The sequence below is a fragment of the Bufo gargarizans genome, chromosome 2, assembly GCF_014858855.1.
Source record: "Bufo gargarizans isolate SCDJY-AF-19 chromosome 2, ASM1485885v1, whole genome shotgun sequence".
NCBI lineage: Eukaryota > Metazoa > Chordata > Amphibia > Anura > Bufonidae > Bufo > Bufo gargarizans.
The window spans coordinates 542,074,623-542,088,707 of record NC_058081.1 but is presented as its reverse complement, the minus strand read 5'-3'; the positions used below and the strand labels follow the sequence as shown (position 1 = coordinate 542,088,707).

General features: G+C 42.3%; 1 protein-coding gene and 1 long non-coding RNA gene across 2 annotated transcripts in view; one reads left to right on the top strand and one right to left on the bottom strand.

Moving 5' to 3' along the window:
- The window catches only part of PRKCG (protein kinase C gamma), a 635,634-nt gene that overhangs the window by 308,307 nt on the left and 313,242 nt on the right, over nt 1-14,085 (bottom strand). The gene's annotated exons all lie outside the window — the stretch shown is intronic.
- Nucleotides 127-14,085, top strand: part of LOC122926646 — a 68,171-nt gene continuing 54,212 nt past the window's right edge. Inside the window, exon 1 of the long non-coding RNA XR_006387696.1 lies at nt 127-151. This is a non-coding gene — a long non-coding RNA (uncharacterized LOC122926646). The remainder of the gene's footprint in view (nt 152-14,085) is intronic.

Genomic DNA, 14,085 nt, shown 5'->3' with positions numbered 1-14,085 from the left:
GGAGGGAGGAGGGGGAGGGAGGAGGGAGGAGGGGGGAGGGAGGAGGGGGGAGGGGGGAGGGAGGAGGGGGGCTTTCAAAGCGATGTTACAGAGGAAGAGCTGGAGGCGTCACAGAAGATAATGAGGGGGAGCTGGGCACGAACGGCAGCAGGTGAGGGCTGCAGCTTGGAGCTATTGACATCCTCTTGGGCACTTTATTTTTATGACTGACAGGTTAGTAATAGCGTATTTTTAGCAAAATGAGCCTACAGATTACATTTATAAGACCACATTAGGAATGGTTAAAGCTCCCTGAACATAACCATATTTTTATCTGGAGGGGGTGAAACCTGGTGACAGAATTCCTTTAAAGCTTGTAAAAGAGAGGAATCTTGACATAGGGGCCACTTAATATGGTGGATTTGGTGATCTCTGTAATGGGGACACCCCTTTGCTTGGTTTACCTTCCTTTGAGGGATATCTGGCTTTCACTGTGTTGAAGACCCATAACTGGGGCTCCACGGTTATTTTGCATATCACTGTTTCCCAGGGAGCTTTGCACTTTGGATTGCTGTGTCGAGACTCTTAAATGAGGCTCCACAGTGTTTTCTGTAGCTGGTCTCCCTAAGATCAGCTATTGTTTTGTAAAAACAAACAAGACCTGGTTTTCTCCTGACTTCTCTACTCCACCAGATAAAAGTGGTTGAACATAAAGGCAATTTAAATGTGGTGTTTTTAATGTACTGGATATACTATTCACATGCACCTCTGCCACCACAAAAAAGGTTATATGGTTCAATCTTTCTTTTCTCGTCCTTCTTATTATCATCCATCATATCAACATGCATTTTAGGCAGCCCTTGCTCATAATGATTTGTAGGGTCAGCTCATCTGCAGGCCCTCACATATGATTGGTAGGGTCAGCTCACCTGCAGGCCCTCACTTATGATTGGTAGGGTCAGCTCACCTGTAGGCCCTCACATATCATGTTTTAGAAGGTCAGATCACCTGCAGGCCCTCTCATAATGTTTTAGAAGGTTAGCTCACCTGCAGGCACTCACATATAATGTTTTGGAAGCTCAGCTCACCTGCAGGCCCTCACATATAATACGTTTATAGGGTCAGCTAACCTGCAGACCTGCATATATAATGATTTGTAGGGACAGAACACCTGCAGGCCCTCACATCTAATGTTTTAGAGGGTGAGCTCAACCGTCAGGCCCTCACATATAATGTTTTAGAGGGTCAGTTGATCGAAAGGGACTAGAAAATAATATTTTTTAAGGTTAGCTGACCGGAAGGCCATTTCAAATAATGTTTTTGAGTGTTAGAGCACCTATAGGCCCTCTGCTACATTATTTTACTCAGTTTCATTGCACACAGGACCTGGGCCTCTGCGTGCACCATCAGCAAGACGGCCACTTACACGGCCCGTACATGTCGCCTTCATAATATCAAATGTTATATAAGCTTCAAAGTATGTCACACGTACAGTAGCGTAGGATTTGTAAGTGTATGTGCAAATAAATAAAAATAGCTATTTGGGATGCGCGCACATTACACTGGAGATGTAGCCCTGATAATGTCACAGACTAGCATACACTGTGTATGGATAAAGTAGAGTATATGTCATTAATATGGATCAAACGCACACACAGTAGATGTGGCACAAATTAATTAAATTAGCGCTGCAGACACTGTTTTCTGATGTAGTACAGTATTGGTCACAGAAAGACAAACACTATAAACTATAACACTAAGCCCAGATTTGTAAAATTTTACCTAAAGAAACCCGTTTCAGATGGCGTACTGTATATGTCACAGAAAAAAACACTCTATGGACACTAGATTAGGCCCATATTTGTTAAATTATACCTAAATAAACCCTTTTCGGATAGAGTACTGTATATGTCACAGATGTGTATTAAACGCACACACTATAGACAATAAATGTGGAGCTGATTATTTGAATTTACGCAAGCTTTTGTTAGCTTTTTAAATTTTTTCAAATATTTGCACCATACAAACACAAAAAGTGTTGCAGTACAGATGTGACAATTAACGGCAGACACCGTTGACATAAAAATTGTAGATATATTATGGGAAAAAACATGTTTTCTGTATTTTATATTTTTTGTCAAAATCTGGACCTGACAACCACAAAAGGTATTGAATTGAAGATGACTCAATTCAGGGATTACACCATAGACAGCAAAAAATGTGCTAAGATTATGGAAAAAATAATGTTTTCTGTATTTTATTTTTTTAACCTACATAAGGCCCTAACAACCTGCAAATGCTTTGAAATGCAGATTACACAATTAACGCATTAAACCGTAGACAGCAAAAATGTGTTCAGATTCTGGGGAAAAATAACTTTTTGTGTATTTACATTTTTGGCCTGGATATGGCCCTGACAGCCTTTATTTTTGCCCTGGATAAGGCCCTGACAACCAGCAAATGCTTTGAAATGCAGATCACACAATTAATGCATTATACCGTAGACAGCAAAAATGTGGTCAGATTCTGGGAAAAAATACTTTTTTTCTGTATTCAAATTTTTGGCCTGGATATGGCCCTGACAACCTTTATTTTTACAAAAACACAAATGCAATTGCACTCTGCAACCAGCACTCTGCCCTACCTCTATGCTGGATGTTGAATGAGGCATTGGTGTACATTTTGGCCAAAGCGTAATAAGCCACTCACCACGTCAAGGTCGTCTCCATTAGTGGTCCCTAACACTAGTTCCTACCTGTTATGGGCCATGACAGCCACACAAAGTCCAGGGAGCGCAGGTACAGCATGCATGCCAAGCACACTCTGCTTTTAACCCCGTCCGTTGCCATTACAGCTTTCATCGGATCCAGGGATGCAAGTACCAACATGCATGCTGAGCCCACTATATACTTCTCCTGGAGCCAAATGGCTACTGGTAGGTGCTATATAAGCAGACTGAGTTTTATACTGACTTTAAAACCAGCCTCCAGGGCAGACTAACTGGTCAGGTGTGCATGACTGCATGGAGATCGCCACGCCTCCAATATATACTACAAAGAAAAAATGGGGGGGGGGGGGTTCAGTCAGCACAACCCTATGCAGGTGCACATTACTATGGCGAAATACAGATACAAACGCAAAAACACAAATGCAATCGCACTCTGCAACCAGCACTCTGTCCTGCCTCTATGATGGATGTTGAATGAGGCATTGGTTAACATTTTGGCCAAAGTGTAATAAGCCACTCACCACGTCAAGGTCGCCTCCATGAGTGGTCCCTAACACTAGTTCCTACCTGTTATGGGCTGCATAACCTGCAAATGCTTTGAAATGCTGATTACACAATTAACGCATTACACCGTAGACAGCAAAAATGTGTTCAGATTCTTGGGAAAAATACTTTTTTTCTGTATTAAAATTTTTGGCCTGGATATGGCCCTGACAACCTTTATTTTTGCCCTGGAGAAGACCCTGACAACCAGCAAATGCTTTGAACTACAGATCACAGAATTAACGCATTATACTGTAGACAGCAAAAATGTGGTCAGATTCTGGGAAAAAATACTTTTTTTCTGTATTAAAATTTTTGGCCTGGATATGGCCCTGACAACCTTAATTTTGCCCTGGATATAGCCCTGACAACCAGCAAATGCTTTGAAATGCAGATCACACAATTAATGCATTATACCATAGACAGCAAAAATGTGGTCAGATTCTGGGAAAATATATATATATATATATATATATATATATTTATTTATTTTTCACTTTTTCCCAATATATGGCCCTGAAAACTACAGATGGTGTTCAAATGTAAAGCACTGAGATTAACGGATTAAACTGCAGACAGCAAAAATGTGGTCAGATTCTGGGAAATATATGTAAATTATAAAAAAAAAATTAAAAAGTGCAACTTTCAAATTGCTGCCAACACACACAATAGTCCTTAAAAGGACTTTTGGGTCTTTGAAACGTCTTTAAAATTAGTAATTTGCGATCAAATTCTCCCTATACTCTCTGTCCCTTCCTAAGGCCTCATGCACACGACCGTATTTTTTCACGGTCCGCAAAAACGGGGTCCGTAGGTCCGTGATCCGTGACCGTTTTTTCATCCGTGGGTCTTCCTTGATTTTTGGAGGATCCACGGACATGAAAAAAAAAGTCGTTTTGGTGTCCGCCTGGCCGTGCGGAGCCAAACGGATCCGTCCTGAATTACAATGCAAGTCAATGGGGACGGATCCGTTTGACGTTGACACAATATGGTGCCATTTCAAACGGATCCGTCCCCATTGACTTTCAATGTAAAGTCTGGAGTTCTTTTATACCATCGGATTGGAGTTTTCTCCAATCCGATGGTATATTTTAACTTGAAGCGTCCCCATCACCATGGGAACGCCTCTATGTTAGAATATACTGTCGGATATGAGCTACATCGTGAAACTCAGATCAGACAGTATATTCTAACACAGAGGCGTTCCCATGGTGATGTGAACGCTTCAGGTTAGAATATACAAAAAAACTGTGTACATGACTGCCCCCTGCTGCCTGGCAGGTGCTGCCAGGCAGCAGGGGGCAGACCCCCCCCCCCCGTTTTTAACTAATTGGTGGCCAGTGGGCCCCCCCTCCCTCCCCTGTAGTTAACTCCTTGGTGGCCAGTGTGCGCCCCCCCTGCCCCCCCTCCCTCCCTCTATTGTAATAATAGCATTGGTGGCAGTGTGCACCCCCCCTTCCTCCCTCTATTGTAATAGCATTGGTGGCAGTGTGCGCCCCCGCCCCCCCCCTCCCTCCCTCTATTGTAATAGCATTGGTGGCAGTGTGCGCCATGCATCATACTTACCTAGCTGCTGGCTGCTGCGATCTCTGTGTCCGGCCGGGAGCTCCTCCTACTGGTAAGTGACAGGTCTGTGCGGCGCATTGCTGTCACTTACCAGTAGGAGGAGCTCCCGGCCGGACGCAGACATCGCAGCAGCCAGCAGGTAAGTATGAATCTTCTACTATCGCTAAGGTTAAGTAACCATGGCAACCAGGACTGCAGTAGCGTCCTCGTTGCCATGGTTACCGATCGGAGCCCCAGCGATTAAACTGGGACTCCGATCGGAACTCCGCTGCCACCAATGATCTGGGGGGGGGGGGGGGGGAGGCCGCACACTGCCACCAATGTATTAAAAGAATAGAGGGAGGAAGGGGGGCCGCACACTGCCACCAATGTATTAAAAGAATAGAGGGAGGGGGGGGGAACGCACACTGCCACCAATGTATTAAAAGAATAGAGCGAGGAAGGGAGGGGGCCGCACACTGCCATCAATGTATTAAAACAATAGAGGGAGGAGGGGGGGCGGGGGGGCGCACACTGCTACCAATGTTAATGCAATAGAGGGAGGGGGGCCGCACACTGTGCCACCAATGCTATTATTACAATAGAGGGAGGGAGGGGGGGGCGCACTGGCCACCAATGAAATTTAAACTGGGGAGGGAGGGGGGTCTGCCACATGCTGCCTGGCAGCCCGGATCTCTTACAGGAGGCTATGATAGCACAATTAACCCCTTCAGATGCAGCACCTGAGGGGTTAATTGTACGGATCACGGCCCCCTGTAAGAGATCGGGTGCTGCCAGGCAGCAGGGGGCAGTCATGTACACAGTTCATTGTATATTCTAACTAGAAGCGTCCCCATCACCATGGGAATGCCTCTGTGTTAGAATATACTGTCGGATCTGATTTTTTACGAAGTGAAAACTCAGCTATGAAAAAGCTTTTATGCAGACGGATCTTCGGATCCGTCTGTATGAAAGTAACCTATGGCCACGGATCACGGACACGGATGCCAATCTTGTGTGCATCCGTGTTCACGGACCCATTGAAAGTCAATGGGTCCGCGAAAAAAAAACTGAAAACGGCACAACGGCCACGGATGCACATAACGGTCGTGTGCATGAGGCCTAACAGCAGCTCTCCCTGACTCGTAATGAGTCGAGCCCGCGTGACCGGGTGCTATATAGCACCCGATGATGCGTTCAGGCCAACCAATCACTGTAATGCCAATAGAAAACATTGCTACTGACATTACAGTGATGGCAATACTTACCTGCATGTTTATTGGCTGCTTAGCAGGCGCCAAATGTGCGGGGAGGAGCCTCGAGCATGGCGCTCGAGCCGAACAGGTATTCGGCCAAGCATGCTCGTTCATCACTAGTGTTGAGTGCGAATATTCGAATTGCGAATTTTTTTCTCAAATACGCAACTTCGAGATTTTGCAAATATTTAGAATATAGTTCTATATATTCGCGAAATCGAATATTTGTTAGTTTTCTTTTAATTGTTATATTTTTTTCTTTCCCACTTCCCTAAAGTTGTTCTTACCTGTCCTTTGGATTCCTGGCTTCCTGGCTGCTACAGTCAATGCCCGTTGCCGCTTCTGCCGACTTCCGTGCTCATGGAGCGGCCCCATTACCATGGGAACGTCTCCATATACTAGAATGTACTGTTGGATTTGAGAATTACGTTGAAATCGCAATTCGATTAATTCAAGTTATAATAATCGGATTGCGATTTCAACTTAGCACTGCTATATTCCATATTAGGCTTTTTACGTATATTCTTAATATTGCTCTAACTTCGTCTTTTAGAATATTCATAATATTCTAAAAGACGAAGTTAGAGCAATATAACGAATATTCTAAAAGACGAAGTTAGAGCAATATTACGAATATTCTAAAAGATGAAGTTAGAGCAATATTAAGAATATTCGTAAAATACACATAGATTGTAATTTAGCTAATATACTGCTATAGTAATTTTTTTAATAGTGTACATATTTTACAAAACTTAAGTTCAGAAGAGGCAAAAAAAAATGAGAGAAAAAAAAAAGGATTATAGCACTATATTAGCTAAATTACAATCTATATGTGTATTTTACGAAATTTTTTAATATTGCTCTAACTTCGTCTTTTAGAATATTCGTAATATTCTAAAAGACGAAGTTAGAGCAATATTACGAAATTTCGTAAAATTAACATATTAGCCTAGCCATAGTCAATTAGTAATAGGAATGTTGCCTTATACTATCAAAATAAAAATCGCAATACGCGATTAATTAAATCGCATATTATTCGCGATAATTGGAATAATTACGAATATTCGATTTCGACGAATATAACACGAATATTCAATCGAATATTCGCAAAATCGAATATGGCACCTCCCGCTCATCACTATTCATCACTAAAAATTACATTTACAAAAATGATACCAACATAAAGTAGACATATGGTGAATGTTAAGTAATAACTATTTTATGAGGTGTTACTATCCATCTTAAAATCAGAGAAATTCAAATTCAGGAAATCATACATTTTTCAAAATTACCCATAAGTATGGTATTAAAAAAACTATATAAATAAAGGTAAAATATATTCACTCAATTATACCACTAATACAATATATCACGAGAAAACAAACTCAGAATGACTTGGATAAGTAAAAGAATTCTAAGGTTATTACATAGGCATAAAGTGAAACATGTCAGATTTTCAAAATGTGGTAAAAACTGGCTTGGTCTTGAAGGGGTTAAAGATAATTCCGTAAATATGTGCTCCTCTGTAGATTACAGAAAACATCTCATGACCAACTCAGCTGTACTGCAGCTACAGTATGGCAGAGGCATGCAGACAAAAAAGAGAATGAATGTTAATATTTTTAAATACTTTTTAGCACCACAATGTATAGAAAACACATACAGTTAGCTTTCAGAAATACCAGAAATATATTTTTTGTTTTTGCTGAAAGGAGCACAGTCCCCATTCATCATTTCTTTCTCAGACATTAATTTACAGTCACAGGCAAATCCTTTGTGTAAATTCTTTGTGTCTCGCAGATTAAATGGAAAGGACAATGCATTCATTGCAGCCAGACCTAAATATTCTACTCTGTGCCCCGTTGTTGTAGTCACTTTTCAGTTTTTTAAGCAAAACTTTTTGCCAAACATTTATACTAGTGTTGGGCGAGCATGCTCAGCCGAACACCATTTTGACTCGAGCATCGCTATTCTCGTCACATTGCGGTGTTCAGCCAAACGAAGCGTGTGCTCGAGCACGATGCTCGAATCTCCTCCCCGCACATTTGTTGGCTGCTATGCAGCCAATAAACGTGCGGGAAAGTACTGGCGCTCACTGTAATGCCATAGCCATGTTGGTTACTGGCATTACAATGATTGGCTGGCCAGAACGTGTCATCGGTGCCATATAGCACCCGATGACACGTGGTTCGGCTCAGTCTCAGTCAGGGAGTGCAGCAGCAGAAGGGACAGATAGTGTAGGGACAGGATATTTTTTTTAGACAGGGTTTAGTGTTGAAAGGTGTTAGAGACCCAAAAGTCTTTTTAAGGACTATTGTTTTATCTGGCTGCAATATATATATTATTAGCGCAACCTGCGCTAAATTGCTAGCAATTATTTCTCTACTACATCTGTTGTGTTAAATTTGCGCATCCTAAATATCTGTGACATTCAGTGTAATTTTTTCTTAACCGCTGGTGACAGTGACATCACCTGAGCTACATCTCCTGTATAACATTTGCGCATCCTAAATATCTGTGACACTCAGTGTAATTTTTTCTTAGCCGCTGGTGAAAGCGACATTACCTGCGCTACATCTCCTGTATAACGTTTGCGCATCCTAAATATCTGTGACACTCAGTGTAACTTATTTGCGCGTATACTTACAAAACCTGCGCTACTGTATGTGTGACATACTTACAAGCATACATACCATTTAATATGCTCAAGGCGAGCAGTAAGGGACGGGGAAGTGGCCGTGCTGCTGATGGTGCACGCAGAGGCCGTGGCCCTGGGTGAGGTGAAACAGGGCCTGCTGCCAGAACACAAGAAACTCACTCATCCACTATACCTAGCTTCATGTCCCAGTTTGCAGGGCGGTGCAGGGTGGAGCAGGACACCATTCTCGAAGTCAGACCAGTGCGACCAGGTGGTCGGTTGGACTACAGCAGATAATGCTTCTAGTTGGTTAAGCACCACCCTGTCTTCCACAAAGTCCAGTCTCAGTAGCCAAGAGTCTGGTCAACAGAATCCTTACCCTGTTCCTCCTTCCTCCCACCATGGAGAGTCTTGGCAAACAAGTGATCCCACACTCGGATATTCCGAGGAGCTCTTTTCATCGCCATTCCTTGATTTGAGCCTCCCGCTTGAAGAGGGATATGAGGAGATCTTGTGCACTGATTCCCAAACTCTTGAGCATTCACAATCACAAGAAGATGATGGTGAGGAACGACAATTTGTGTTTCACAAGGTGGATAATGATTATGGGACACAGTTGCCAATAAGTCAACGGCAATTAGTGTTTCAAGAGGATGAGGATGAGACATAGTTGTCAGTAAGTGAGGTTCTTGTTAGGTCAACTAGTCAGGAGGATGACCTGAGTGAGGAAGTGGAAGAGGAGGTGGTGGATGATGAAATCACTGACCCAACCTGGGAAGGTAGCAAGCCAAGCAAGGATAGCAGTACAGAGGGGGAGGGATCCGCAGCACAGCAACAGGCTGTAAGAGGCAGTGGGGTGTAAAAGGGAGAACGCAGGCCACACCAAACAGGCCCGCAACTGTTCCCCAAAGTACTCCCTTGCGTCAATCTCCCTTGTCAATGGCTAGGTGTTCCGCAGTCTGGCGCTTTTTTGAGGAAAGTGCGGACGATAAAAGGGTTGTCGTTTTTAACCTGTGCTGTACCAATATGAGCAGGGGTGTGAACACTAGCAACCTCACCACCACCAGCATGATCCGCCACATGGAAATGCCCCTGGAAAGCCCTGAGTTGGGATGTCCCTGGTAGCTATTGTATGCTAACCTATTAGTTATTCGTTAGTGTAATAGCTAACGACTCAAGGTACAAAAAACAAATATACCATAAAAAGTCATGAAAGTTTAGAGTCAGATCATGAAATGATAAGTATATCTCCTACTTATTCTTGTAGATACATACTATTAGTTGTCAGATAGCACATAATCCCATATTCTAGTTAGACAGAATGTTTGACATCACCGAGAGTTGGTGGTATCAATATCCCTTTATTTCATAGATATTATAATGCCATCCAAGTTGATGACACCATTGCCCCGACACGTTTCACCCTTACTGTACTCGGGTTCATCAGGGGACCATATTGCATTCAGAAACAGGGTTATACAGTGGATATAAAAAGTCTACATACCCCTGTTAACATGTCAGGTTTCTGTGACACTCTTATAACTGGGGATGTAGCAGAATTAAGCAATCACATTCAAAATAGAAGTCAGCATACACCTGCCATCATTTAAAGTGCCTCTGATTAACCCCAAATAAAGTTCAGCTGCTCTAGTTGGTCTTTCCTGAAATTTTCTTAGTCGCATCCCACAGCAAAAGCCATGGTCCACAGAAAGCTTCCAAAGCATCAGAGGAATCTCATTGTTAAACGGTATCAGTCAGGAGAAGGGTGCAAAAGAATTTCCAAGGCATTAGATATACCATGGAACACAGTCATGAAAAGACGAGAAGAAAACTGGTCTGGGAGGCTACCAAGAGGTCTACAGCAACATTAAAGGAGCTGCAGGAATATCTGGCAAGTACCGGCTGTGTGGTACATGTGACAACAATCTCCCATATTCTTCATATGTCTGGGCTATGGCGTAGAGTGGCAAAACGAAAAACAACCAAGCCAGGCTACATTTTGCAAAAACACATCTGAAGTCTCCCAAAAGCATGTGGGAAAAGGTGTTATGGTCTGATGAAACCAAGGTTGAACTTCCAAAAGATATGTTTGGCGCAAAAACAACACTGCACATCACCAAAAGAACACCATACCCACAGTAAAGCATGGTGGTGGCAGCATCATGTTTTGGGGCTGTTTTTCTTCAGCTGGAACTGGGGCCTTAGTTAAGCTAGAGGGAATTATGAACAGTTCCAAATACCAGTCAATATTGGCACAAAACCTTCAGGCTTCTGCTAGAAAGCTGAACATGAAGAGGAACTCATCTTTCAGCATGACAACGACCCAAAGCATACATCCAAATTAACAAAGGAATGGCTTCACCAGAAGAAGATTAAAGTTTTGGAATGGCGCAGAGTAGCGCTGCCAGACGCCATACATCCGGCCTCAACAAAACGGAATGACGCCGGCCTAGCCAGTTGGATGCCATACGCACCAAGGCTTTGACTGTAAGTACAAGCATCTTTTATTGCCAGAATCCCCACCCTTATGTTTGGAGACTATGTATCCACATATCGCTTTCAGGGGATCATTGTACTTTTGTATGCTGTCTTTTACCAAATAGATCAACCCCATTACAGTAGTTTATGGGGCGTTTGTACGCTTTTTATTTTTTGTGTTTCAGATGTACCTGGATATGCCATACGCACTCTAGCTACAGAATCAACCACGTTATTCACCATTAGTGTTGAGCGCGAATATTCGAATCGCGAATTTTTTTCGCGAATATCGGCACTTCGCTAATTCGCGAATATTTCGAATATAGTGCTATAAATTCGCTATTTCGAATATTCGTTTTTTTTTTTTTTTTTTTAATTGTTATATTTTTTCCTTTCCCACTTCCCTAAAGTTGTTCTTACCTGTCCTTTGGATTCCTGGCTTCCTGGCTGCTCCAGTCAGTGCCCGTTGCCGCTTCTGCCGCCTTCCGTGCTCATGGAGCGTCCCCATCTCCATGGGAACGTCTCCATATACTAGAATGTACTGTCGGATTTGAGAATTACGTTGAAATCGCAATTGCGATTAATATAACACAAAATAATCGCATTTGCGATTTCAACGTAATTCTCAAATCCGACAGTACATTCTAGTATATGGAGACGTTCCCATGAGCATGGAATATAGCATTACTAAGTTAAAATCGCAAATGCGATTATTTCGTGTTATATTAATCGCATTTGCGATTTTTTTTTTTTTTTTTTTTCTATGGTTGGCTTCAATGGTAGAATTAGCGAATATGACGAATATATTCGTTATATTCCACAAAACGAATATACGAATGTATTCGTCATATTCCACAAAACGAAGATAACGAAGTATTCTGCATCTCAGTTATATCTACCTATTCATCAACTTCGCTAATTCTAGCAATCATATAGGACAGTTTACTATAGAGACAGCTAAGTATAATTCGCTATGCGATTATATGACTGCTTTTTTTTTATATAAATAGAATAATTATAATACCTGATAATTATTATAATCTATTTATATAAAAAAGCAAAGTAATATAATCGCATAGCGAATTATACTTATCTGTCTCTATAGTAAACTTTCCTATATGATTGCTAGAATTAGCGAAGTTGATGAATAGGTAGATATAACTGAGATGCAGAATACTTCGTTATCTTCGTTTTGTGGAATATAACGAATATATTCGTATATTCGTTTTGTGGAATATAACGAATATATTCGTCATATTCGCTAATTCTACCATTGAAGCCAACCATAGTAAAAAAAAAAAAAAAAAAAAAAAAAAAAAATCGCAAATGCGATTAATATAACACGAAATGATCGCATTTGCGATTTTTACTTAGTAATGCTATATTCCAGGGATCAGCAACCTCCGGCACTCCAGCTGTTGTCAAACTACGACTCCCAGCATGCTCCATTCACTTCTTTGGGAGTCCTGAGAACAGCCATGGAGGTGTGCATGCTGGGAGTTGTAGTTGCACCACAGCTGGAGTGCCGAAGGTTGCTGATCCCTGCTATATGCCATGCTCATGGAGCGTCCCCATCACCATGGTAACGTCTCCATATACTAGAATGTACTGTCGGATTTGAGAATTACGTTGAAATCGCAAATGCGATTATTTCGTGTTATATTAATCGCATTTGCGATTTCAATAGGAGAGTAGCCTTTAAGTTTAAAAAAAATAAATAAATTTTAAATCGCATATTATTCGCGATAACTAGCATAATGACGAATATTCGATTTCGACGAATATAAAACGAATATTCTATCGAATATTCGCGAATTTCGTCGAAATCGAATATGGCACCTGCCGCTCATCACTATTCACCATTAAGTGGTTAGAGGTAGCCAGTACCTCCCTCCTAATAGCCTAGCATAAGCTTAGTTTCTTATGTGGCTGTGAGGACTCTCTTAAATAGGCTAAGTACACCTAATGACCTTCTCTAGTCTGGTCTAGGCCACGGGCGTTCGGTATTACAACACCGACGCCTGGTGACTTGGACTACAGCCACTAGTACCAACCCCTGTCCCCTGATGACTCAAGAGGTTGTCAGTACTAGTACTCTCTTTATGTATGTTCCATTTTTGACGAAACGCGTAGGGACATATGAGCATACTTTTTACATTTAGGGACATATGAGCACATCCTCAATTTGCCCACGGTGTTATTATCACCTTAGTCCAACTAGATTAGGTGTTCCCCTCTCAATTACCCTGACAGGGTCTCTTAGGGACCTTATTGCAGGGCAAGGTTCCGGACGGGACCACCCCTTGCGGGGAACGGATCCCGTGTTAGGGTAACAGGGTCATAGTAGGTCAAGTAGGGCGCTACAGGGACAGTTGTTCCCCTTGCGGCCCCCTCTCCAAAAGGCATCTTCCTACCAACGAAGTACCCTTCCCCCGGACCGGAACACCCTATCTATGTGCTAGAACAAGAACTTACCTTGGTCGTCTGCCGTGACTGTTCACCATCAAGCACGGTACCGGTAAGACCCATCCTTATTCTCTATCCCACCTGGGTTCGCTCCTGCTCTCCAAGTGGGATCTAGGACACCCTTGCCGGGGTTCATTAGCACTTTTGTGGCACCTCCTGACCCTTGTGGTCCGCACAACCTTATAAAGGGCTCGCCCTAGGGATCCTGAGTACAGTGGGTCACTGTTCCAGTGACACACCTGTACACAGGACCCGACCGTATCCGTTTGTTTGTCTTGTAAGGGGACTTTACTTGTTTTAGTCATATTAATAAACATCACGTTTTAATTGTTACTGCCCCTTTGATTTTTCTCTTTCTCGCACACTTATGCAACCATATTGTTTTATTTTTATCTTTTTTCTTCCATCTAACTAAAATATTTCAGTTTGTTTTTCAATTGAGTTGTACAGTT